The sequence below is a fragment of the Zalophus californianus genome, chromosome 1, assembly GCF_009762305.2.
Source record: "Zalophus californianus isolate mZalCal1 chromosome 1, mZalCal1.pri.v2, whole genome shotgun sequence".
NCBI classification, from domain to species: Eukaryota; Metazoa; Chordata; class Mammalia; order Carnivora; family Otariidae; genus Zalophus; species Zalophus californianus.
In genome coordinates, this window is record NC_045595.1 from 176,191,423 (window position 1) to 176,217,362 (window position 25,940).

The 25,940-nt window shown below is 34.3% G+C and overlaps 1 protein-coding gene across 2 annotated transcripts in view; it reads right to left on the bottom strand.

The window, feature by feature from the left end:
• HTR1F (5-hydroxytryptamine receptor 1F) overlaps positions 1-25,940 on the bottom strand; it is a 165,043-nt gene that overhangs the window by 85,078 nt on the left and 54,025 nt on the right. Inside the window, exon 3 of one of the 2 annotated variants that reach the window (XM_027587586.2) lies at positions 10,446-10,591. The exons of the other annotated variant lie outside the window; for it this stretch is intronic. The gene's annotated coding sequence lies outside the window, so the exon portion shown is untranslated. The remainder of the gene's footprint in view (positions 1-10,445; positions 10,592-25,940) is intronic. 2 annotated transcript variants of the gene reach the window in all.

Sequence of the window (25,940 nt, forward strand, 5' to 3'; positions counted from 1 at the left end):
TCAGCTCGACATTAAATAAAGTAATTTCACTTGTAAGGCAACTCTGAAGTTATGGAGGGTTTGGGTTAATACTCAGTGAAATAACAAAACATTAATGTTATTTAATATCATGTATACATCAGTGTTAAGAATTGTATTGTATAAGTGAAAATAGGAAGTGAAATATGATTAAAAATAACCCAAGGTGAATATTTTAATTGAGAATTTTAGAAAAGGTTTATTGTGATAAATAAGATTTTAACTCTGTTTAACAATAAATGATATGCAGCACATTCCCCCTTAGATTGCAGATAATATCACCATTTTTGACTTCCAGCATACTTCTAAATTAAAAAAAGAAACAGCTTTGTTGAAACCTATAGGTAACCAAGAACAGATTCATAGCATCTATGATTTCAAAAGATTCTATATGATTAGTGCATACATACTTAAAAAGCACAAATCAAATTTAATTTTCCACTGTATACTTAAAAATATTTATACCTCTATCTATATTCCTGTAAAATTTTTTGGGGGGTGTCAATTACATTATTTTTACTGAAAGATGAAAAGAATAACAGATTTCCTACTGTGTTTCATAGCTTTAACAAACTGAATATTGCTTCTCTCAACTACAGTATGACACTTATACAGTAGACTTTTAATAAAACTCGAGTTCAAGCAAAGACCAGGGAAAGAGATGAACTAGCAACAAATAACTTTACATAATGTCCAGAAAGAGCCTACAAGTATTTTCCCTGTTTTTATTTTTCTCTCTATCCTCATTCATTAGAAAAAAAGAATCTGTGTGTGTGTGTGTGTGTGTGTGTGTCTATGCATATGTGTGTGTGTATGTAAAGACTGAGATCAATACAAAAGAGTAGATTTGAAAGCAAAATGCCTCAGTTTTACTCAGAGACACAATGGACAAGCTTAAAAAGATATTGCCTCTGCCTCATCCTATACTTCTAAGTGAAACTAAACTATGAGCAATAGAGTCTGATCCAGCTGAAGAAGGCAAAATCCTCTTTTGTTATATTCCTGTCCTGTGGGAAATAATTTTTGTCAACATTTCTAGTTCAATTAGACCTTTTGTACCAGTCAGATGATTTAGCAGTTACTAAATGGGTCTACCAGGGTTGCTCTGGGAATGTTTCCAGAATCTTAAGCAATATCGACTTTTCTTCAAAGTGATTTGATAACCAATGATCTGGGTCATAATGGTCAATTTTAATATATGAATGGTCTAATAAAGCTCCATACATGTTCCAATTTAATCTTTTCAAAGCAAAACTTCCGCTCTAGAATCTTATTATTGTTCACAAAAATGTCCTGCTAATTCCTACCTCTGAGCCTTCCCCTATATTCTTAGTCTATTCAAACTTAGCCCATTTCTCAAGGTACAGCTCATTCTTCCTCCTCCATTAAAGCTAGTATCAATCGTCCAAGTCTATGTTTGTTTCCCATTTGTAAAGCATTTTAGAAAGCCTTGATTACCAAGACAATAAAACTGAAAAAGAAATTGGGGAAACCATAAAATCCATTTTACTTGAGGTCTGGAAAGAGGTGGAAATTTGGAAGTATAATAGGAATGAAGGACGTTCGCTTACTCATCTCCCCATTTCCTTATCCTTACCTAAGATAAAGACTGGTACATTCTGATTGATTTAAATTTCAAAGCAAAGCTATTACACATTTGAGCTCATTCTCCATAAGCAGTACAATATAGCAGCAGTTGGGAGCTTGAACTTTAGAGTCAAATATGGAGTCATGCTCTGCTCATACTAGCTGGAGTTTTGGATAGGTTAAATTCTCTAAACCTCAGGTTCCTTATTGGTAAAATGAGAATAATAATAGTGTCTTCCTCATATTTGTTGTCAGAATGTAAGATATAAGGCAATCATGCATTTATTGTGCCTGGCACATTGCAATAACAATATTGTTTTATATTATTAATTTATAATTAATTTTATATTATTAATATTTTAATCAAATTAATATTTTCTTTAATCTGCCACATAATTTAAAAATTCTTCACCTGTCTTTTTGGAATGGTTTTCTAGTGCATCAGTGGACACCCAATCAATATTTCATGAATTGGAAAGAAAAGGGAAGGGAATGAGAAAATTCATTATCTACTCTGGGCAGGCACTAGGCTAGCTAAGTCAGGCACATTATCTCATTCAATCCTTATAATATACTATGTGGTCACACTTATCCTATTTTCTTTTATTACAGAGAAGAAAAACACATTGGAGAGATAATATAGTTTGGCTAATGTCTTAGAACTTGTAAAGGGCAAAACTATGGTTACTTTCCAGAGATTTTAACTCACTGCAAGTATTTTATTCATTCTACTTTATTAGTTTTTCTATTTTGACTGAAATCAATGGACTGACCCCCACCAAAAAATGATGCTTTCTTAACTCTTTAGACATTATATTTAACATCCCTAGGCCTAAAATTACTTTTTGAAAGTTTGATTTTTTTATCATAAAAAACCAAAACATAAAATTTCCCTCCTTAACCATTTTTTTAAAAGATTTTATTTATTTATTTATATATATTTTTTAAGATTTTATTTATTTATTCATGAGAGACAGAGGGAGAGAGAGAGGGAGAGAGAGAGAGAGAAGGAGAGAGAGAGAGAGAGAGAAGCAGAGGGAGAAGCAGGCTCCCAAGGAGCAGGGAGCCCGATGCGGGACTCGATCCCAGGACCCTGGGATCATGACCTGAGCCGAAGGCAGACGCTTAACCATCTGAGCCACCCAGGCGCCCCCTCCTTAACCATTTTTAAGTGCACAGTAGAGTAGTGTTAACTATATGCAAATTGTTTTGCAACAGATCTCTAGAACTTTTTCATCTTGCAAAACTGAAAGTCTACACCCATTGAACAACTCTCCTTTCCCCACTAACCCCAGCTTCTGGCAACCACCATTCTACTTCATGTTTCTGAGTCTTACTACTCAAGATACATCATGTAATTGGAATCATGCAGTATTTATCTTTTGTGATTAGCTTATTTCACTTAGTATACTGTCTTTATGGTTCATACATGTTGTAGCATATGGCAGGATTTCCTTCTTTTAAAGGCTGAATAATACTCCATTGTATGTATTACCACATTTTCTTTATCCATTAATCCATCCATTGACATGTAGGTTGTTTCCAGCTCTTAGCTATTGTAAATAATGCTGCAATGAACACGGGAGTGCAAATAACTCTTCAAGATCCTGTTTTAAAATTTTTTGAATGAATAACAAGAAGTGGGATTGTGGGATCATATGGCAGTTTCAAGTCTAATTTTCAGAGGAATCTCCGTACTGTTTTCCATAGCAGCTCCACCATTTACGTTCCCATCATCAGTGTACAAGAGTTCCAGTATCTCCACATCTTCATCAATACTTTTTGAATTTTTACTTCATAAAATACTTAATCATTAGTGATGTTGAGTATCTTCTCATATACTTATTGGCCATGTGTATATATACTTTAAGAAAATGTCTATTTAAGGGATGCCTGGGTGGCTCAGTCAGTAGAGCATCCGACTCTTGATTTCAGGAGTTTAAGCCCCACACTGGGTGTGGAGCCTATTTAAAAAAAAAAAAAAGTCTATTTAAATCCTTCACCTATTTTTAAATCAGAGTTTTTTGTTTTTTGGTTTTATTTTGTTGTTATTGTTGAGTTGTAGGAATTCTTTATATATGTTGACTCTCAACCCCCTGTCAGATACATAGTTTTCAAAATGTTTTCATCCATTCCATAGGTTGTCTTTTCAATTGTTGATTGTTTCTTTTGCTGTAATATAACTTTTAAAGTTTGATATAGTCCCATTTGCTTCTTTTTTTGCTTTTACTACTTGTGCTGTTGTTGTCACATCCAAGAAATCATTGTCAAATCCAATGTCATGAAGCTTATCACCTATATTTTCTCCTAGGAAATAGAGTTTAAGTCTTATACTTAGGTCTTTAACTCATTTTAATTTTTGTATAGGGTGTAATGTAAAGTCCAACTTCATTTTTTCCCCACAGTTGGAATACCCAGTTTTCCAAACACGTTTGTTGAAGTGATTATCTTTTTCCCATTATGCAGTCTTTGCCCTCTAGTTGACTGTCATTTGACCATGTATATGAAGGTTTACTTCTGAGTTCTCTATTCTGTTCAGTTGGTTTGTATGTCAATTGGTACATACTGGCATATAGTTTTGTAAAATGTCTTGAAATCAGGAAGTGTGAAAACCCCAACTTTGTTTTTCTTTCTCAAGATTGTTTTGGCTATTCAAGATCTTTACAATTCCATATGAATTTTAAGATTGTTTTTTTCTATTTCTGAAAGAGATTGCCTTGGGGATTTTGATAAGGATTGAATTGAATCTTTGCTTTGGGTAGTGTGGACATTTTAACAATGTTAAGTCTTTTAATCCATGCATGAACATGGGATATTTTTCCATATATTTGTGTCTTTAATTTCTTTCAGCAACATTTTTTAATTTTCAGTGTTCAAGTCTTTAACTTCCTTAGGTAAGTTTATTCCTAAATATTTTATTATTTTTAATGCTACTGTAAATGAGATTTTCTTAATTTCCTTTTCAGACTATTCATTACTGGTGTATAGAAAGCCAGTTTTTGTGTGTGTGTGTTGGCTGTGTCCTGCCACTTTTCTGAATTTGCTTATTAGTTTGAATAGTTTTTGGTGGAATCTTTAGGTTTTTCCTCAAGAAGATGATATCATCTGTGAACAAAGATAATTTTACTTCTTTTCTGATTCGGATGCCTTTTATTTCTTTTTTTTTTTTACCTAATTGCTCAGGCTAGGCTTTGTAATACTATGTGGAATAGAGTCGCAGAATGGACATCCTTGCCTTGTTTTTGATCTTAGAGGAAAATCTTTCAGATTTCCCTGTTGAGTATGATATCTATGTGCTTTTCATATGTGGTCTTTATTATATTGAGGTAATTTCTTTCATTTCCTAGTTTGTTGACTGTTTTATTATTACCATGAAAGGGTGTTGAATTAGTAAAATATTTTTTCTGCATCAGTTGAGATGATCATGTAGTTTTATCTTTCATTCTGTTAATTTGGTGAATTACACTGATTGATTTTTGTATTTTGAAACATTCTTGCATTCCAAAAATTAAATTCCACTTGGTTATGATGTTATAATCCTTTTAATATGCTATTGAATTCAATTTGCTAACTTTTTTTTTTTGAGGATTTTTGCATCAATATTCATCAGTGATATTGGGCTGTAGTTTTTTTTTTTTAATATTATGTTTGTCTGGTTGTCTTCTCTTTTTTTCTTAGTTTGCCTAACTAAGAATCAGTCAATTTTGTGAATCTTTTCAGAAAACCAGCTCTAGTTTGTTGATTTTTTCTATGGTTTTCTATTCTTCACTTCATTTATTTCTGCTTGAATCTTTATTATTTCCTTCCTTCTGCTAGCTTGGGCTTAGTTTGTTTTTCTTTTTCTAATTCCTTGAAATATAAAATTGGGTTCTTTATTTGGGATCTTTCTTCTGTTTTAATTACCTGTTTATCATTATTAACTTGCCTATTAGTACTGCTTTTGCAGCAACCCATGTTTTGGTATATTGTGTTTTTGATTTTATTTGTTTCAATATATTTTCTAATTTTCCTTGTGGTTTCTTCTTTGACCCACTGGTTGTTCAAGAGTGTGTTCTCTAATTTCCACTTCTTTTTGAATTTTCCCTTTTCCTTCTGCTGTTGATTTCTAGTTTCATTCCATCGTGGTTGGAAAAAATACTTGATATAAATTTAATATTAAATTTGTTAAGACTTGTTTTGTGGCCTAACATATGATCTATCCTGGAGAATGTTCCATGTGTGCTTGAAAAAAATCTGTATTCCGCTGCTATTTGATGGAATATTCTGTATATGTCGTTAGGTCCATTTGTTCTATAGTGTTTGAGTTTTGTTTCCTTATTGCTTTTGTCTGGATGATCTATCCATCATTGAAAGTGGGGTATTGAAATCCCCTGCTATTATTTTATTGTTTTCTATTTCTTCTTTCCATTCTGTCAATGTTTGTTTCATATATTTGAATGCTCTAGTGTTAGGTGCATAAATATTTAAATTGTTATATCTTCCTGGTGAATGGACCTTTTTTTTTTTTACCATTATATAATGTCCTTCTTTGTCTCTTGTGAGTTTCTGATTTAAAAATCTATTTTGCTTATTAAAAGTATGATCACATTTGCTTTCTTTTGGTTACAATTTGCATGGAATATCTTTTTCCATTCTTTCATTTTTAGTCTATATGTGTTCTTAAATCTAAAGTCAATCTTACAAGCAGCATAGAGTTAGATCTTGTTTTTAAATCTATTTAGCCACTCTAAGGGCAGCTAGATGACTCAGCCGGTTAAGCGTCTGCCTTTGGTTCTGGTCATGATCCCAGGATCCTGGGATTGAGCCCCGTATTGGGCTCTCTGCTTAGCAGGGAGTCTATTTTTCCCTCTCCCTCTCCCTCTCCCCACCTTGTGCTCTCTCTCTTTCTCTCTCATGCTCTCTCTCAAATAAATAAATAAAATCTTTCAAAAAAATCTACTTAGCCAGTCTATATCTTTAGATTGTGGAGTTTAATCCATTTACACTTAATTACCAATAGGTAAGGATTTACTATTGCCATTTTGTTGTTTTCTGAATATTTTATAGCTATTTTGTTTTTCTTCTCCTCTTTATTTATCTTCCTTTGTGTTTCACTGATATTTTTTACTGACATACTTGATTCCTTTCATGTATCTTCTTTGGAAATTTTCTTTGTGGTAATGATGGGGATTACATAAAATATCTTACAGTTATAGGACTCTGTTCTGAACTAGTAACAACTTAATTTAGGTTGCACATAAGAACTCTACTCCTTTGCATCCTCCCTATTTTATGTCATCAGTGTCACAAATTAGGTATTTTTATATTTTGTATCCACTAATCTAATAATATAGTTGCAGTAATTTTTAATGCTTTTATCTTTTAAATTCTAGGCTAGAATTAAGGTGATTTATGGATCACCATTGCAGTGTTATAGGATTCTATTTTTATCTGTATATTTATCTTTGCCAGAGAGCTTTATATTTTTACACGCTTTCATGTTGCTGTCTAGCATCCTTTCATTTGAACTCAAATGACTCCTTTTAGCATTTCTTGTAAGGCAAGTAATGAACTCACTTAGCTTTTGCTTATCTGTTAAAGGCTTTATCTCTCTTTCATTTTGGAGCACAGTTTGCTGGAAATGCCTGTATCAATTATTTCTCCTGGTTTAGTAATAATTTAAAAAGGCAAGACCGTACAGGGTTCAGATGATGGATCAGAACGTTTGTTGCAAGTAAATGTACACTGATATTCAATGCAACAATGTTAATTCCATAGAGAATGCTAGATCTTTAAATGCATTTAATTGAAGTCTATGCTCTATAGAGTAGAAAATACTAACAATAAATAAAATCTTTGTACTTTATAGACACAGGCTTAAAACCAGATAGAGGTTTTTCTATAATTCTCTGACAAGGCAATCTATTTTGGAGTTCAATTTTACTTACTCCTTATATAAAAAATTTTTTTTTCCTGATGCTTTGAAAAATGTTAACCACTTTATAACAATTCAGGTAGATAACATTTCACCTAAGAAAACAAAATATAATCAGAAGTATCAAAGTCAGTAGGGATAAGACAATATTTTAAGAAAATCTGCTATCAAGATTTGTGTTGCACTGACTCTTTTATCGAAGCATATCTTTGTGAGCCATCTGTTTCTTTCTCCTTTTCTAAGCAGATCTTTTCACAGTGTTACTTATCCACCACGGTAAAAGAAAATCACACACTAATCCAAATCTCAACAGGAAAAGAGATTACAGAATTAATCTAATTAGTTCTTCATAATTGTTCATAAATTTATCAAATGTTAACCTGAGCAAAACTCATTTATTATTAAAAAAAAAAAGGAAAAAAAGCTAGAAGAAACAATGAGATCCAACAAATGTGAGACACCTCCAAGCTAAGAGCCACTGTGGCACAAAGTCATCTTCTAAAGTGTCAGAAATTGTATATATTTTATTTCATGAATTGGTGTGGTTGGTTAACCCTGTAAGATGAGAGGAGAGGGCAAATTATAGCAGTGCCATAAGGAATACCACAGAGGGGAAATACTAAAAGGAAACATAACGAATGAAAGTTGAAGAAAGAAACCAAGTCATAAACCATAGCAAAATATATTTACTTCAACCTGTCATTTATCCTGTTTGTGCGTCAGAGACAATATTTAGATGTAAGTCTTTAATTAATGATTTAGACAAGAAAAAGAGGAAGCTATGAAGTCAAATCCAGATGTGGAAAAGTTTTCTAGTGCAAGTATATTTCAAGGTCCCTGTTATATGGACAAAGAGGTACCATTTTAAATTTCAGCCAGACTGCATTTTCGTCAGTGAGTAAAATGAGAACACCTACGGTAATAAGAATGAAACAGAATTTGATATTTTTTAAGTGAAGAAACCCGTGCGTTAGAAGACTTAATAGACTTTCACTGGGTAGTACATGTCCAGCTTCTTATAGTAAGAAATGCATAGTCCATGCAACATATATAGATCAATTTGCTGGAGGTGACTCAAGGATACAGGATATAACTCATCTTCCTAGATAATCTATTTTACTTAGAGGTTTCTTAATAAAAATTAAAAATGTTTGCCCCCTTAAAGATTTTATCCAATGCTAGAGAAAATAAAATATGTGTTTCATTTTTTCCCCATTTTAACTGTTCTGAAGATTTCTGTGTGGGTATGTGAGAAAACAGAGCATATGAGGGAAGGAGGGAGTAAGATAGAAAATTTTAATGTGCAGTGAGAGATTTAAAAATCTGATACCTCTATGTTCTTTAAGAACTTGCTGTTTTATTTACTTACTTATTTATTTATTTATTTATTTATTTTTGATTGCTTTTTTAAAAGATTTATTTATTTGGTTGACAGAGCGAGAGAGCACAAGCAGGGGGAGTGGCAGGCAGAGAAAGAGGGAGAATCAGGCTCCCCATGGAGCAGGAAGCCCGACATGGGGCTCAATCCCAGGACCCCAGGCTCATGACTTGAGCCAAAGGCAGACACTTAACTGACTGAGCCACCCAGGCGCCCCAGAACTTGCTGTCTTACTACCACATTCTCATCAAAGGGGAAAATGCTGAAGTATATGAAGCCAGCATCACTGGCCCACATGAAAAGTGCTGCCACAGGTTGAGATGAGCTCAAACAAGGATATTTCCTTTTGAAGTATGAAAGATTCCATGGCCCGGTGTTTAAAAAAATACTTTGACATATTACAAGCTAGTACTGAATTGTTTTTGTTGTATTCTGTATCAAAACATTTCTTATAAAGCAGTTCACTTCTTCCAACAATTATATTGCATCAACATTTTGTCTTTAAACAATTGTCTAAGCTTTCATTTCAAGTTAAGCTAATGTTCTTTATAGAAATATTGCTCGGGGTGGGCGTAAAGAAATCTAGAAAAGTGCGACTATACTCCCTCCCTTTTCCTCAATTGCTCTACCACCTGAAAACAAACACACATGCACACATGTGTGCAGACACACACACACACACACACACACATTTGTGGCATGCATGCCTCTGAAATAAATCCTAACCCAAACAATTTTGCTTCCTTATGGAAATCACTGGCCTAAGAGAAATAACTGAAAGAAATCCAACACCCATATTTTACAGGGAAAAGCCATTAAAACTTTTTGTTTTTGTTTCTTTTTACAAGTACAGAGAAAGAAATCTTGTGTACAAGAAACAAAACAGTAGAAAGCATAATGAAACCAGCAAACATCCTGTGTTTTGAGGTGTCCCTCTAGGCCAATTTCTGAATTCCCTTATAATGTGAAGGTATAGGGTAAGTATATATAGGAATGTATAGGGTAAAATCTGGTGATGCCCTGTAGTAAAGATGAGGATGTGTTTTAATACACTCAAAAGACATTCTGAAGCAACTGGTTGTTTTTAGTTCAAAGTATTTATGATTTTGCTTACGGATGCATTATAAACAAAATTAGTTGCCTTAACTAGTCTCTCTCCAGCAAGGATCTGAATCTAAAGTCATATTCTGACTAGCAGCTTTAAATCTCTATCCAACTATATAAATGTTCAGATTGGACATATGTTGATAACGCCTTAGTAACAATATTTGCTTTTGCATTTGAGGCTCTTATTTTGAATATTCTAGGTAGAAGCAGTGGACAATCAATTGAAATTCTTTTAGAACAGTGGAATATTGACTTGTTGAAGTTATTTTTATAAATTGTTTAGTCCTCATTTTAGTGAGAAATTGCCTGGTCATCAGCAATTTAAAAAACGAATATCAAAGCTTCTGGTATGGTTAGAGGGCTGGGACCAACCGTTGGACTGACTTTCATACCAACCTTCACACAGATATATTTTATGTCTGAAATAAAAAGAAAACCTACCTGCATGCACTAGATAGTGTCCAAAAGTAGACAGACATTGGAGACAAATCAATGCTTGGTAGAATGGAATCACACGGAGTGGGCTTCCCATATATATCTTTTCAACTGATGACAGCACCGGTCTTCATCATGTAGGGTAGCTAAAACTTCAATAAAAAATCCATAATATTATTGGCTTGAAGAACCTGAGGACAGAATTTGGGTCAACCATAGTCACTGAATGATGTCAGGTGAGATTCCCAAAATGAGAGAGCCTAAGAGGAGGAGCCTTGAATTCCATGTATCAATGCTAACCAGCTCTTTGTCTGATCTGAACGACACATAAATGGGACAGACTCCTAGCAGCACAGCTAAGGCTACAATAAATGAACTGACATTTGGGCTGCTGCCATTGCAAGAAAAATAGTTTCAGGTTTAAGCTGGCTATGTATGGTAGGCCAAATAATAGCCTCCCAAAGATGTCCATGTCCTAATCCTTGGAATTGGTCAGTATGTTAAATTATTTGCCAAAGGAAATTAAGGTAGATGGAGTAAGGTTGCTAGTCATCTGAACTGAAAGAGGAAGATTTTCTGGGTTATGTTAGTGGGCCCAATGTAATCTCAAGGGTTCTAAAATGTGTAAGAGGGAAACAGCAGACTCAGTCTCAGGGTGATGGGATATGAGAAAGGGTAGACAAACCACTGTTGGCTTAGAACATGGAAAAGAGCCACCAGCCAAGGAATTCGTAGTTTCAAGACACTAGAAAAAGAAAAAAAAATAATTCTCCCTTAAGGGCCTCTGGAAAGGAATGCAGTCTTGCCAGCATCTTCGTGTTAGCCCAGTGAGAACAATTTCAGACTTATGATGTTCAGAACTGTAAGATAAATTTGTGTTGCTCAATCCACTAGGCTTGTGGTCATTTGTTACAAAGACCATAGAAAACTAATGCAGATTTTGGTACTGGAAGTGGGGTGTTGCTGTAACAAATACCTAAGAATGGGGAAGTGGCCTTGGAATTGAGCAATGGATTAAAGCTGGAACATTTTTTGAGGAGCATTATAGGAAAAGCCTGGATTACCTTGAACAGATTGTTAGTAAAAACCTGTATGTTAATACACTTGCTAGAGAGAACCCAGAAGGGAATAAGGAGCATGCTATTGGAAACTGTAAAAAGGGGATGTATAGCAGCAGAGAAGTGAGCAGAAATATGTTCTGCAGTTAAAAGGAAAGTAGAACTTGTAAGTAATGAACTGGAATATTTAGCTGAGGAAATTTCCAAGCAAAGTGTTGAAGCTGTGGCTTGGTTTCTTCTTGCTTCTTAGAGTAAAATGTGAAATTAAAGAGATGCAATTACAGAAAAACTATCAGGCAAAAAGGATCAAATTTGATAACTTGAATCTTTAGGAAGGAATAAAGCACAATATCAGAAATAGTAAATGTGTCAGTAAATATAAGAGGTTGTTCTTTCCCCTCTTAGTTAAAATATAAATAATTGTTTAAAGGAAAATTATAACACTGGATGGTGGAGTTTCTAACATATAAATGTAATACATATGATTAACATAAAGGATGGGGGGGTAAATAGATCTACATGGTTACATGGTTTTGATATTTTATGTGTGGTAGTACTATATTAACTGCAACTAAAATGTGAAAAGTTAAGGATATGATTCCTTATTTAATTGATATAATTGATATAATTCCTTAAGTCATTTAAAAGTATACTAAAAAAAAAACCCAATATATATAAATGACTATCAACAAAGATTTAGAAAAACACAAATTTATGTAACTAGAAGAGGTGTGGAAAGGAACCAGCCATCTAATTTTCGCAGTGCAATGGAAAAGAACTATTTTTGTGTTTTCTAAAAATATTTATGAGCTCTGTGGCCTTAAACTTTGGCAAGAGAAATTTAAATCTCATATAAGATAAACTGTAAGGCATGTTGAATATTGCTATTCTACACAATTGCTATTCTTATCTAGATGTTTAGGCTAATGTCCATAATTATTGTTGGTATATTAATGGAAATGTAGCTCTTGTAAAGGCAATCATTTTGGTTTTTTTCTTCTAACTGAAGATTAAAGAAGCTTGTCATTTCCAGGAGGTAATATTCTTCATCCTAACTTTTGGGGCTTTCCTTCAAAATTTAATTATTTTGACTTCATTCATAACAGATTTAGTATTCACAGTGATAGGAAGGGTGACACAATGTTCTTCTTAATAGGTGAACCTAATTTCTGGTAAAAACAGTAGAGCCACTATTTCAATTTTCTGCTTACAAGCAAAAGCAAAATTTCATACCTTCTTAGGTAAAATGGGCTCGCACTCTGGCATTCTCTTCCAGAGTTATTTATTCAATGTGTCATTTAAAATTGTTTTGAGTCTAAAGGTTTCTGGGAAAAAGCATTTATTTAAATATTCCAATTATTATGCCATGTCCTTATGCAAGCAAAGAAATGCTGAACTGTGATTGAGATAAACTTAATATCCTTTTCTGATTCTAAACCTGGATCTTAACAAAACTGAAAAAAAAAAAGGATATCTCACTCTGTATATTTATTACATCAGTAATGATAAGAGAGGAAAGTTAAATATAAAATTCAATCTATAGGGCAGTTTATCAAAGCAACCAAAAATGACTGTGAATCTAAGAAATAATAAAAATCAATAGAGGAAAAACAGGGGAGGGTTGGTGAATGCCAAAGAAGTAGGTGTGTCTGGGTACAGATGTGGCCTGAGTCAGAGTTGCACAAAGTACAACAAAAGAATTCCTAACTCAGCCTAATGCTCCCTAAAAATTACAGCCCAATGTATGTTATGCCTCAGTTAAATAATAACACAAACTGTAACCCAGCATTCAATGGTACTCATGTATTTACATATTATAGAAATACCCTTATATTTATTGATTGGCATAGTAAGTTAAAAAATAGTTATTGAGGGGCACTGGGCTGGCTCAGTCCGTAGAGCATGCGACTCTTAATATCAGGGTCATGAGTTCAAGCCTCACATTGGGCATGGAGTCTACTTAAAAAAAAAAAGTTATTGGTTGCACTCTAAACAAGAGAATTGGTTGTACAATTACCTATATTCATAAAAATTTTCCATTTTTCACTTTTAAACTGCATGTTATCTAAAATGCTGTTAATAAAAAATAATATATTCAGATTATTAGGACAAACATTTCTTAGCAAATTCTATATCTATGCACTGCATTTTGAAATTTCTACAGTATCTTCAATGTCAAATGTAGACTTTGCGTAAGTGGCTGACATGTGAAAGAAGCTCCCAGGTGTTGTCAATGGTGTTGGGCTCATAGACCACACTTTAGAGTGCTTCATAAATCCCAACCCCTTTCCAGCTCATCCCTTCCACAGAAGATAGATTTATATTGCTGACTGCCATATTAATAATTAATACTGTTGTTTTAGGCAGGAACTTACACTTTAGGGGTAAATATAGGAGCAGCAGATAATATAATTCCCTAGGTGTTGAACATGAAAAAAAAGGTTTGCTTCCCTCAATTAGTGGCCCTATTGATTCCTTAGCATTGTAGCTATGAAAACCAATCAATGTCATATGGCTGTAGGGATGATGTTTTTTGTGGTTCTACTCTATAAGCAATATTCTTTTAGTACCTCATTCCTGTTGTCTATGGAATGATGTACTGCACACTAAGATACCAGCTGGTCATGTTGGCCAATCTCCAGAAACCTGACTCAGTCCAATTAATATCTTTTTAGAATGACCATTTACGTGAGACTAATGTGCTACAGCAATGAACAGCAGTAATACATTCCTTTGACAAAACTTCTTAAACTCAAGGAAGGAAATGCACTGTAGAAGAGGGAAATTAATAAAAACCCAAGTGTTGCAACCACTTGTCTCAGATCTGTGACTTTGCAGCCTGGATTTGCAAAGGAACTAGAAATGGTTTGATCCATTACAAAGTAAGTGCCGACTTCTATGGTAAAGCATCTTTCTGTCATTCTTAGTAAAGATATGCTTGGTTTTAGTAAAAAGGAGGAAATGTACACAAAATATCCCATTGTTGGTAAAAAAACATAGAATATCTATCTCAAATAAAATTAATTTTACAGGTGATTGCAGGTCCTTGCAAGCACTGAAATCACATTCACAAAAATGGTACTCAGTGTTCTAAAATAGGGACAATGACGTATAAGAAAGTTCATGAAGCACATGGAATTCCAAAATATCTTTAAAAAGTAAAATATGCAAAGGCAAAAGGGTGGTTGATATGAAGGGCATTTCATGTTGGTAGAAAGAGAAGTCCAAGCAGTAACAAAGTACAAACAAAAGGTAATGTTATCTTGTCAGACTAACCAATGCAATACACTGGCTAAGAGTGAAGTTTTTACGATTAAGGCCAATACAGACAGTTAAGAATGAGCAGAGGTTCATAGGTGATCACAAGCCACAATGTGATAGGCCTATCCAAGCCTGGCCATACGCCTGAGGTACACAAACTTTGACATCGTTCCATATATTACTTTGCTCAGTGGAAGTTGTGAACTCACCTAGACTCTACATGTTGGGCATATTTATCAAGCCTTAAACTCCTTTATCCACAAACAACATTTTGAGATTTATTGAAAGTAATTTGACCAGGGCCTGAGTTTGGGTTGGGGGTAGAGAATAGGTTATGATTCTCTTTCTCCTTTTACTACTGCATTCCTTACCAAAGAAGAAATACAGTAACAGTACATTTTACCATTTTTCATTTTTTCTTTTTTCCTTTAAGGCATTAGAATACTGAAGAAATTTAGTTTAACAAAAATAATAGTGATATCACCATCACACCTTGTGGTAGGCAGAATAACCCCCAAAGATGTCCATGCTCTAAACCCCCAGATCCTGTGAATATTCTACTTTCCATGGCAAAAAGGACTTTTTGGGTGTCATTAAGAGTATAGACCTTCAGATGGGAAGATTATCCTGGATTATCTGCGTGGGCGCAATATAATCTTAGAGAACATTCTCTGGTGGGAGTGAGAGATAAGGCAGGAATAGAAGAAGAATGTTGAAGTGTGAGAGAATTCAGCCTGCCGTCGCTGGGTTTGAAGATGGAGGAAGAGGTGACAAGGAATGGGGGTGGCCTCTGGAAGCTGGAAAAGGCAGCAGAACACATTCTTCCCTACAGCCTAGAGATGGAACACAGCCCTGCTTTTATTTTAACCTAGTGTAGCCTGAAGTAGATTTCTCACCTGCAGAATGAGAATAGATTTGTGTTGTTTAAGCTAAGTTGGTGATAATTTATAACAGCAACACCTGAAAATGAATACATCAAGACTGATAAGAAATAAAGAAGTGGACACAAAATTATTTGACCTTAGCCCTCCCCTTTGCACTGATCTTTTACGATGGCCCTAGGAGATATGCATTAATACCCTCAGTTTAAAGATGAAGAAATCTTAATTTGTCTAGCCTTTATATTCACTCACTCCCGTATTCATCCACTTTATAAAAAATATTAAAAACCTATAATAAGTAAAATTCTATCTTAAGTGCTGGGACATAGTGGTTAAAAAATAAAGAATGACACCAATCTAAGTCTTCTCGCATTGTCCTTACATTTTGCTGGAAAAGAAAGGCAAAATCAGAATGCTGCTGGCCTGTAAAACAGACCAGCATACGGCCCAGGAGGTCAGGGAAGAATGCTCTGAAGATACCATGTCCTAGATGAGACCTAGAATGGAGTAAGTTAGATGAAGCGAGGGAAGTTGGTGGGGGAAATAGTTTCTTGAGCAAATGCTATACCATGGAGGCAGGTCTAGAGAGAAAGCCAAGTTTAAAGTATTTCACAAACTGAAACCAGTTCAGAATGACCAAAGGAAGGGAAGAAGTGTCTGGATGAGGCTGAAGAGGTGGGCACAGGGAGGTCCCTGGATCTCATCTTAAAAACAATGAAAAATGAGTGAAGGATTTTAAAGTAGTGTGCAATTCAAAAATGTTCACATTTTAAGTATTCCTCTGGTTGCAAAAGTTTAAATGGATTGGAAAGGAGGTCGAGTGTTGTTTTCCAGGACAATTAATAGGCCATAGTGGGAGACCAGGGAAGAATGATAGGAAGGAAGATGGAGAGAATGTGCTACATTCAAGAAATATTTAGGCTTGGCATGGACTTGATTTGTCATGGGGCATTTGGAGTCCAACAGTAGTTTTAAAATTCTGGCATCAACTACAGGGAACATGGGTCGATTTTTCGTGAAGGGCAATATTCCAACAGATGTTTGTTTGGGAAAAAATATTATGAGTTCTGTTGGATATATTGAGTTTGAAATGTCTTTGAGTCATTCACGTAAGGAGACTGAGTTGCCATTAGATATATGGATTTGGAACTCAGAAAACAGGCTTGGGCTTGAGAAACATATCTGGGAGTCACTGACAAATAAAGCAAGAGTATACCAAGGGGGAAAGAAAAGTGCCTGGGACAGAACCTTAGGGAATGCTATTCCAGTGATAATGGAATACAGAGAGTGAGAAACTGACAGTTTCAGAGTCACTGACAGAGTCAAGATATGTAACCAAATTTGCATGACTCTGAAGTCCAGAATCCGAGATATCTTGTCTATTAAAGAACAATTTTGAAAGGCTTTAAGAGATTCCTCCTTCTTCTGAATGGAATGAAGATCATGGACATTTAAAAGACATATTAAAATACCTTCTTCAAAATTAGTTATCCTTTTTTTCCTATTTTGGGTCTATTTATGATGGAACAAACACCCCTAGGATCATTCTTCCTTTTGGAAGGCATTTGTCATGTGTTATAAATCTGTATGGCTGGCTTTAGCTAAGGAATTAATTAATTTAATTAATTTTTAAAATTTGGATTATGCATTTGATATTCTTCCTAGTCATTATAGTGTGCATATGGAATATAAATTATGATGATGTAGTTATACGTGTTCTCTCCCAGAACTAGAAAAGTGTGTTTAGAATTTTCTGTTTGCTGGAAAACAATTTGGCACAACATAAAAATATTTGGCAAGTTGTATATTTGAACATTCAGAGACAATTTTCTCCTGCTCGTCTCCATTCTGCCTCATTGTGTTCTTCAAGCAGCAAATGTGAACATGATAAAATAATTTCTTTTTTCACCAAATAGTCCTAGGCAGAGCAACATCATAAAGGAAGACAGCAAAACATAGAAAACACTAACAAGTCTGGAGAAATGAAAGGGTAACTAACACAGGCTGTAAACGGCACGAAAACATCGCCAGAATCAATAGAAGCTGATGTGCATCAATTTTACTAATAATGGTCCCAGGGATTGTATTCTGAGATTCTCAGAGGGTAAAACTTAATGTGAAGACACACAGATTGAAATTTATAATAGCAGTCTAAGACTTTTATTCCATTCTTAGAGATATGATGCAGGTTGCACTAGTTTCTATTACATTACATTTGTCCAAATGGACATTTACATTGGCACAAACTTTGGAGAAAATGGGTTAGTTGCATATTCTGCAAGTCTTTTTTTTTTTTTTATTTAACCTTTTTGGTTTAAAGATTTGAGAGAGAGAGTGAGAGGACGAGCTGGGTGAGGGGCAGAGGAAGAAGCAGACTCCTCATTGAGCAGGGAGCTGAGCAGGGAGCCTGATGCAGGGCTGGGTCCGGGGACCCCAGGGATCCTGACCTGAGCCGAGGGCAGACACTTAACCAACTGAGCCACCCAGGTGCCCCTAACCTTTTTGGTTTAATAACTATGTGTTAGCAACTGACTGGAGGTTTATCTTCCTCAGTAGCATTGGAAGAAATTCTTTGCAGAAAGCAGTTTCCTTTTGCACATGCCCCAAAGACCAGGGGTATTAATATCAAATATATACCATACAAAACAAGTACAGACTGTCCGTTTGGATACTTTTAACTTTTAAATCATGTTCAAATATATTTACTTCTACATATTTCATTTTTTTAAAATAGCCTTTATTTTTTAGAGTAGTATTAGATTCACAACAAAACTGAGCAGGAAGTACAGAGACTTGACATATACTCCCCGCCCTCCGCACCCAATTTTACTATATTACTTTATTCTGATTAGAGGTAACACAAAGGATGGAGAAACAGGATTCGAGAAATGTGGCAGCCAAATGCATCCCACTTTTCTCTCCGTTCTCAACGTCAAAGTAAATGATCTTTTCTGCATCTGCCAGTCAGACTGGCTGAGGGAGCTGGAGAAAAAGCCACTGCAGAGCATTCACCCTCTGAACTGTCAAGAATCATTAGGGAACCATACATGCATCATTCTGCAAGTGCAGTTTAAATCCTAGAGAAAATCTTCTCCCAGAAAGACAAATCACTAAGATTAACATAAGAAGGGACAAACTTAAATGGATCAATATGAAGATAGTAAAGAGGTATCAAGATGGAATCACAGCCTAATTTTACTAACTTTTAAAAGGCAGTCTTTAAAATATTATTTAAACTATGTCAGATTATGCAAAAAGTATAAAACTTTATGAAAGGACATAAAAATATGAGCAATGAAATACCAAGATATTTGGGAAGGAAATTGTAATTAGAATCACAGTGTGGCTTAGTTTTTTGTGGTTTAAAACACCTAAGACAAATATACATTTCTTAAGGAAGAATAGCTGTCTAAGAACAGCCAAGTGAAAATAAAAGAGATTACCAAGGTGGAATTGGCTTTAGCAAACAGTCTATATTAAAAAAATAGATCATATAGTTATGGTATACAGGTAAAAAGAGATTGATGTAGCAGAATCGAGATTCTACAAATTGCAGAATATATGAAAATTTAATGTATGACACAGGCAGTATCAATTCAGTGGGGGAAATGTGGTTTATTTAATAAACATATCTGGGCATTATTTCAGGGTGAAACTAAGTTGAAGACCCAGTTTACATCATATGCAAAATAAATTTCAGATGTATTAAGGAAGAACAGTTTTAGAAGTAAACATTGGAGGCTACCTGCAAAAGCCAAGGATGGAAAAGACTTCTTAAACAAAAACAGAAGTGCATACACTATTAAAAAAACAGAGACTTTTTGCTACAAAATTTATAGTAAGTATGGTAGGTTAAAGGCTAAACGTCAATAAAAAATTGTTAAATTGACAAGAAGACAAAATGTAATCAAAATTTGGACTGGAAAAAAAATGGAAAATCAATGCACACTAGAGAAAATCCAAAGGTCAATTAATATAAAAAATATGATGAAACTCATTATTGGTCAGGGTAATGAGCATGAAAGTAACCATTAAATACCATTTCATACCTATCGGGCTGGCAAAAATATTTATTGCTAGTGAGGATATTGAGAAAAATATATGCTTAAATCTTGTTTGTAGAAATGTACACAGTGTACATTGTTATTTATATCTGCAAATTTTTTTTGTGTGTGGGAAGGAGAGGAATCTAGCACTATCTATTTTAATTTAAAAGAATCATATCCTTAGATCTGGCAATGCCATTCCTGTAAATCTATCCCATAGCAATTGAAGCACGAATTCATTAGGCTCCATGTTCAGGGATGTTTACTGTATCATCGTAAAAAGAACACCGTAGAGGAATAATTGGATTAATTATGGCACAGCAACGACATGGAATATTAAGCTGTCATTAAAAACAGTGAATTAGCATAGTTGAAGATTCCCATGAAATGTTAAGCAATAAAATTAAGATGCAAATATACACTATTGTATTTTTAAAAAGCAAACAAAACCCCTTGTACATGTGAGTAACTATATAAGTAGATTTTGACTGATTACTACCTGGGAGTGGGAATGGAATACTTGGACGCGTACAGACTTGAGTGAGAGAATGTTATATAAGATAGTAATAATAAATCCACATGACATTTCATTTTGGTAAAATCATACATGTGTAAATGACACATGTGATGAAGAAATTCAAATAAAAATATAGAATTAGATCTATCTGCTTGTCAGATGATCATGATATTCTGTTGAGTGAAAAAAGAGAATTGCAAAATAATGGGCATAATGGAATTTTGTTTTGATAAAAAAAGAAAATTAGAAAAAATTAGAAAATTAGAAATTAGAAACAAGTATTTAAAAAGGTATGTTTATATCAACTATGAGAAAAAGGTGGAAAGAGGCATCCTAGGCTTGTTAACATTCTTACTTTGCTGGGATGAGAGCAGAGGTGAGGTGTTGGAAGGCAGGTAGAAATGGTTAATTCTGCATTTTAAGATAGCTATTCTGCTTCACTTATTACAAAACAATCAAATGAAGACAAATTTTAGAAAAGTAGTATAGAATGAAAGGGGGAAATTGGAGGGGGAGATGAACCATGAGAGACTATGGACTCTGTGAAACAAACTGAGGGTTCTAGAGGGGAGGGGGTGGGAGGGATGGGTTAGCCTGGTGATGGGTATTGAAGAGGGCACGTTCTGCGTGGAGCACTGGGTGTTATACGCAAACAATGAATCATGGAACACTACATCAAAAACTAATGATGTAATATATGGTGATTAACATAATATAAAATAAAAAAAGTAGTATATACATATTACAGAAAACTATAGAAAATTTATGTAAATAGAAAACTATGATAAGAAAATAAAAATCACTTAATTCCAGAACACAGAAATACACATTTTTTGTTAATTTTTTCTAGTATTTTTTCTGTTCTTGTATATAATTAAGTTTGTATACAAAATTTGTATATGCCATTTTGCATTTTCAGGGTGTATATATTTTTCTTTATACTTTTTGCTTAATAAAATGCTGTGTTTTTGTATCATTAATCTTTGAAAATATTTCTCACATTGACATTTAATTTGATGAATATCATAATTTATTGATTTGTTAAATCATTTTCTCATTTTTACACATTTAGATTATTTGTTTTTGGAATTCTAAACATCTTGTACCTAATATCTGCTTTAAAAAAACTTTTCTATATATATATATATTACTTGAAATATCAAGCTTCTATAGAGCTTAATAACTTAAAACACTAAAATAAAACAAATTTTATTTCTTTTTTAAAAGATTATTTTAAGGGGGGAAGGGCAGAGGCAGAGAATCTCAAGCAGACTCTCCACTGAGCACAGAGCCTGACGTGGGGCTTGATCCCATGACCCTGAGATCATGACTTGAGTGGAAACCAAGAGTCTGACGCTTAACCAACTGCATCACCCGGGTGCCCAAACAAATTTTATTTCTTGAAGATTTCCCAAGAACTTCTGCTCATGCTTCATTCCTGGTCACTTTTTCTCCCCCTCTTCTCTTAAAATCAGATGTTGATTAGATTGAGAAAGAATCTCTCTATTCCCAATCAGGTCACATGTATACTATCTCTTCTTGAAAACAAGGAATCTTTGAATATTCACTATTCAAAACCCCAAAATTAAAAAGGACTCAACACATTGCAATAAGTTATGAAACATCTTGATTTCCTGTGATTTTTTCCTAAGAATAAATTTCTGGAAGTGGAATTCTTCAGTCCAAGCTCGAGGTACTTGATATTTAAGTACTTGATACTTACTGTCAAGTAGAACTATAATAAATTTGTACCAATTAACCCCCTTGCCAAAAGTATACCATGAAAGTGCCTCTGTCAAAACATCATTATGACTATTTACAAATTTTTGTTAATTTATAAAAGCCTAAACCCCCCAAAAGCATTTCATTAATCTTTTAATTTATATTTCTTTTGAGGAAAGTTGTACAATTTTCATGATAAATAATCATTTGTATATTTTATTTAATGAATTTTATATTCATTTTTTCCCCCCATTTTGGATTTGGATGTTTGTGTGTATGTGCTACATACCTTAAAAAAGAATAACACACTTAGGGTTCCTGGGTGGCTCAGTTAGGTTATGTGTCCGACTCTTGATTTTGGCTCAGGTCATGATCACAGGGTCATGATCTCAGGGTGGTTAGATCAAGCCCCACATCCGGCTCTGTGCTCAGTGGGGAGTCTGCTTGAGATTTTCTCTCTCCCTCTCCCTCTGCCCTTCCCCCTTGCTCTCTCTCTCTCAAATAAATTAATTAAAAAAAATACACTTATCTGGAGAAATGGACATTTCTGAACACAATGACCATGTGATTATTTTACTTTCAATTAAAGCAAATTAACAGGGTAATTAGCCACAAAATGACATTTTACTGTCCACTAGAAAATTCCTGTGACTTCTATAAAATTAAACTCCAGTGTGAAAAACTTGGAATTTCTATTTCAAAAGTTATAAATTATATTATGCAGTTAAGGTACAATTACATTCTTATCCATGAAGAATTTGTCTTTAACCAGGAAGATTTTCAATCAAACTTCATGCTCAAGAGGATTCTGTAATATTACAGTATAGTGTCTTCCTTCCAGTCAAATGTTGAAGACAGCATTCAGTCATGACAATGAAGTTGGATTTGTAATTCAAAAAACAACAACAAATAGGAATGCTGACTATGTTACTATCTAGCTGGGTGATTTGGAAAAGTCATTTGACCTTTCATGAGCCTATTTTTCTCATTTATTAAATTATAAATTATAAAGTTGGCATTCTCTCTCACTTATCCTGCTTTGTCTCCATCCCACCTTTATGTAACTCACTGTATGTTTATTGATTATATTTACTGTCGGTCTCCTCCCCCACTGGAATGTCAAACCCCATAAGAGTGAGGCCTTTGAGTTACTGCTTACCCCTAGCACCTAGAAGAGTGCAGGCACACAGTGAGTGCTCCATTAACAACTGTCAAAAAGGGCGCCTGAGTGGCTCAGTCATTAAGTGTCTGCCTTCAACTCAGGTCATGATCCCAGGGTCCTGGGATTGAGCCCCACATCTGGCTCCTTGCTCAGCGGGGAGACTGTCGCTCCCCCTGCTTGTGCTCTCTCTCTCTCTCTCTCTCTGACAGATAAATAAAATCTTTAAAAAAAAGTCAAATATGATGATGAATAAAACCCATGCTAGGAAGGAATTTATAATCCAGTGGATGAGTTTCTGAGGGAAAATGCCAAAATAATCTTTTCAGAGAGGAGAATATATTCCATCTCTAAATAAGAAACTAGGACTTAAAAATGGGAAATATGTAATATATAAAATGTTCAAATCATTTGACAAATATATTCACTTAAATCGGATAATGAGAACTTGAGGAATGCATAGAAATAATTTTCTTTTTCTCTTTCTTTTGTAAATAGAACTTATGCCAGGCCTTGCCTTTGTTTGAGAAAGTAAGTCAGAGAGTGAAGGGGCAGCAGTAAGTTTATGTGATATTGATAAATGTATTGCGTTTGGTCACAAGGTACTTCAAAGGATACAATGTCAACATTAAACAGAACTATAAAGTACACTGAGGAAGAACACAGTTCACATTTAATGTTTTAGGATGAAAAATACAAATATTCAAGAAATAACATCATAAACAGAATCCAGTTAAATATATCAATGAGTTACATATGCAGGTTACCTCAAGAAGTTAAAATAATTTTAACTGGTATTATTGACACCACTAACATAAACCAAAAGGTTTTACAAGTTATCTTCACTTTTGCTTTTATTAATATTTTTATTTCTGAGATTGTTCTTGAGTGAATGTAAGTTCCGGCATCGTTCCAGATACACAGGTGGAACTACAATCTCAGGGGCTTCAGTTACACAGGCCCACTTGAATAATGGAGTCGGCCCCCATGCTTCAGAGCTAGAGACTCATGAAAACTTGTCTGAACTTGGAAACCGTGAGCATGACACTCTGGTTTACTACGACCCAACTACAGCATCTGTACAGCCTGTCCTTTCAATCCTGTAGTGAATGTGTGCCTGTTGTTGTATGGTTCTTAGAAGAACATTTCAGCTTTTAAAAATTACTTGACTATGGTCTCTGGTGGAGGGAAATATATTTCTTCCTTAGGCAGACATCCCGATACACTACAGATTAAGTGTCATAAGTTTGTTTTATAAGGAGTAAGTCTTCAAAGTTTTCTGATTTGTAATCTGCAGAGATGTCTAGCTTCTGGTTCTTCCTCCAGAAAAGATGTGGGTACTGTTTGGTCCAAAAATTTTAGAGCCATCACATATGCAGTAATATTTCATTACGATTTCTCTGAGTATCGAGGCTGCCATTATTTTAGAGTTTGTTTTCTAGGAAACTATTTTACTGATACAAAATCCTAGATATTTGAAATTCTGTTATAGCTCAAATGATGTTTTATAACTCATTTCAATGTATTGGGTCTCTTTATGAAAGTTATTGTTTTGAATTGTTGAGTTGTTAATATTAAAATATTCTTCAACTTCCAGAAGAGTGAGTATACAATGTAATCTTAGTGGTAATGAAGAGATACTTTTATAATCTAATCAACTTTTAATTTTAAAAGGAGAAAAAAAAAGTGACCAGGAGTGAGGTATGAGCAGGAGTTCTTGGGAAATCTTTAAAACATGAAATTTATTTCATTTTAGTTTTTTACATTATTGAGTTTCATGGAAGTCTAGAATTCCAAATAATATAGAAAAAATGCATTTTCTTTAAATTAGTGGTTCTACTCACCTGAGTGCTCAACTCCCCTTGTATTCTTATGTATTTGCTATAACAATTAATGGGATAATGGATTAATATTTTAGTTCATCTCTGTCTTTCAAAAAGTGCAATTATAAGTAAAGAAGAGTTTTCATTGCGAGGTATAATCAAAAGGATTGATTAACGATGGAGAATCCGGGGACTAAGGCAAACCTAGAGAAGTATTCTATTTTTATTTATTTTTATTTATTTATTTTTGGAAGGAAACTTTCAGACCCACTCAGATTTTAGCATGCAGCAGGTCACCCATTCTACTTTAGACACAGGTTAGGTCCTTTCTAGAATTTCCCATTGAAGAGACTCTTGGATTTTAAAAATGTGGAGTTGTCCCAATTCTGTTTCTTTTTCTTTTTTTTAAAGATTTTATTTATTTATTTGAGAGAGAGAGACAGATATAGGGAGAAGAGAGCATGAGTGGAGAGGAGAGGGAGAAGCAGGCTCCCACTGAGCAGGGGGCCTGACGTGGGGCTCTATCCCAGGACCCTGGGATCATGACTTGAGCTGAAGGCAGACACTTAACTGACTGAGCCACCCAGGGGCCCCTGTTTTCTTTTCTTATATATTTTTCCCAAAATGTGTGTGTATAGTTTATTTTCATTTCAGTCCATTATTGAGTAATATTGCAGCAATTTAAATATAAAACGCTTCAACTACAAAGTACCAAAAGGCAATCACAGCAATAAAAAGGAATAACCGATTGACATATAGTAATTTGAATGGATCTCAAGACATTATGTTGAGTGAATAAAGCCAATCTTAAAATTTCACATACTACATGAGTCCATTTATATAGCCCTTTCAAAATGACAAAATTACAGAGATGGAAAACATACTAGCAGTAATCAGGAGCTAGGAGTTGTGGGAGAGTGTGGGGGTAGTATAGAGGGTAAACTCTGTGGTGTTGGAACAGTTCTGTATCCTGTTTGTGGTGATGGTTACACAAATCTACACATTAGATAAAATGGCATAGAAATATGTAAGTG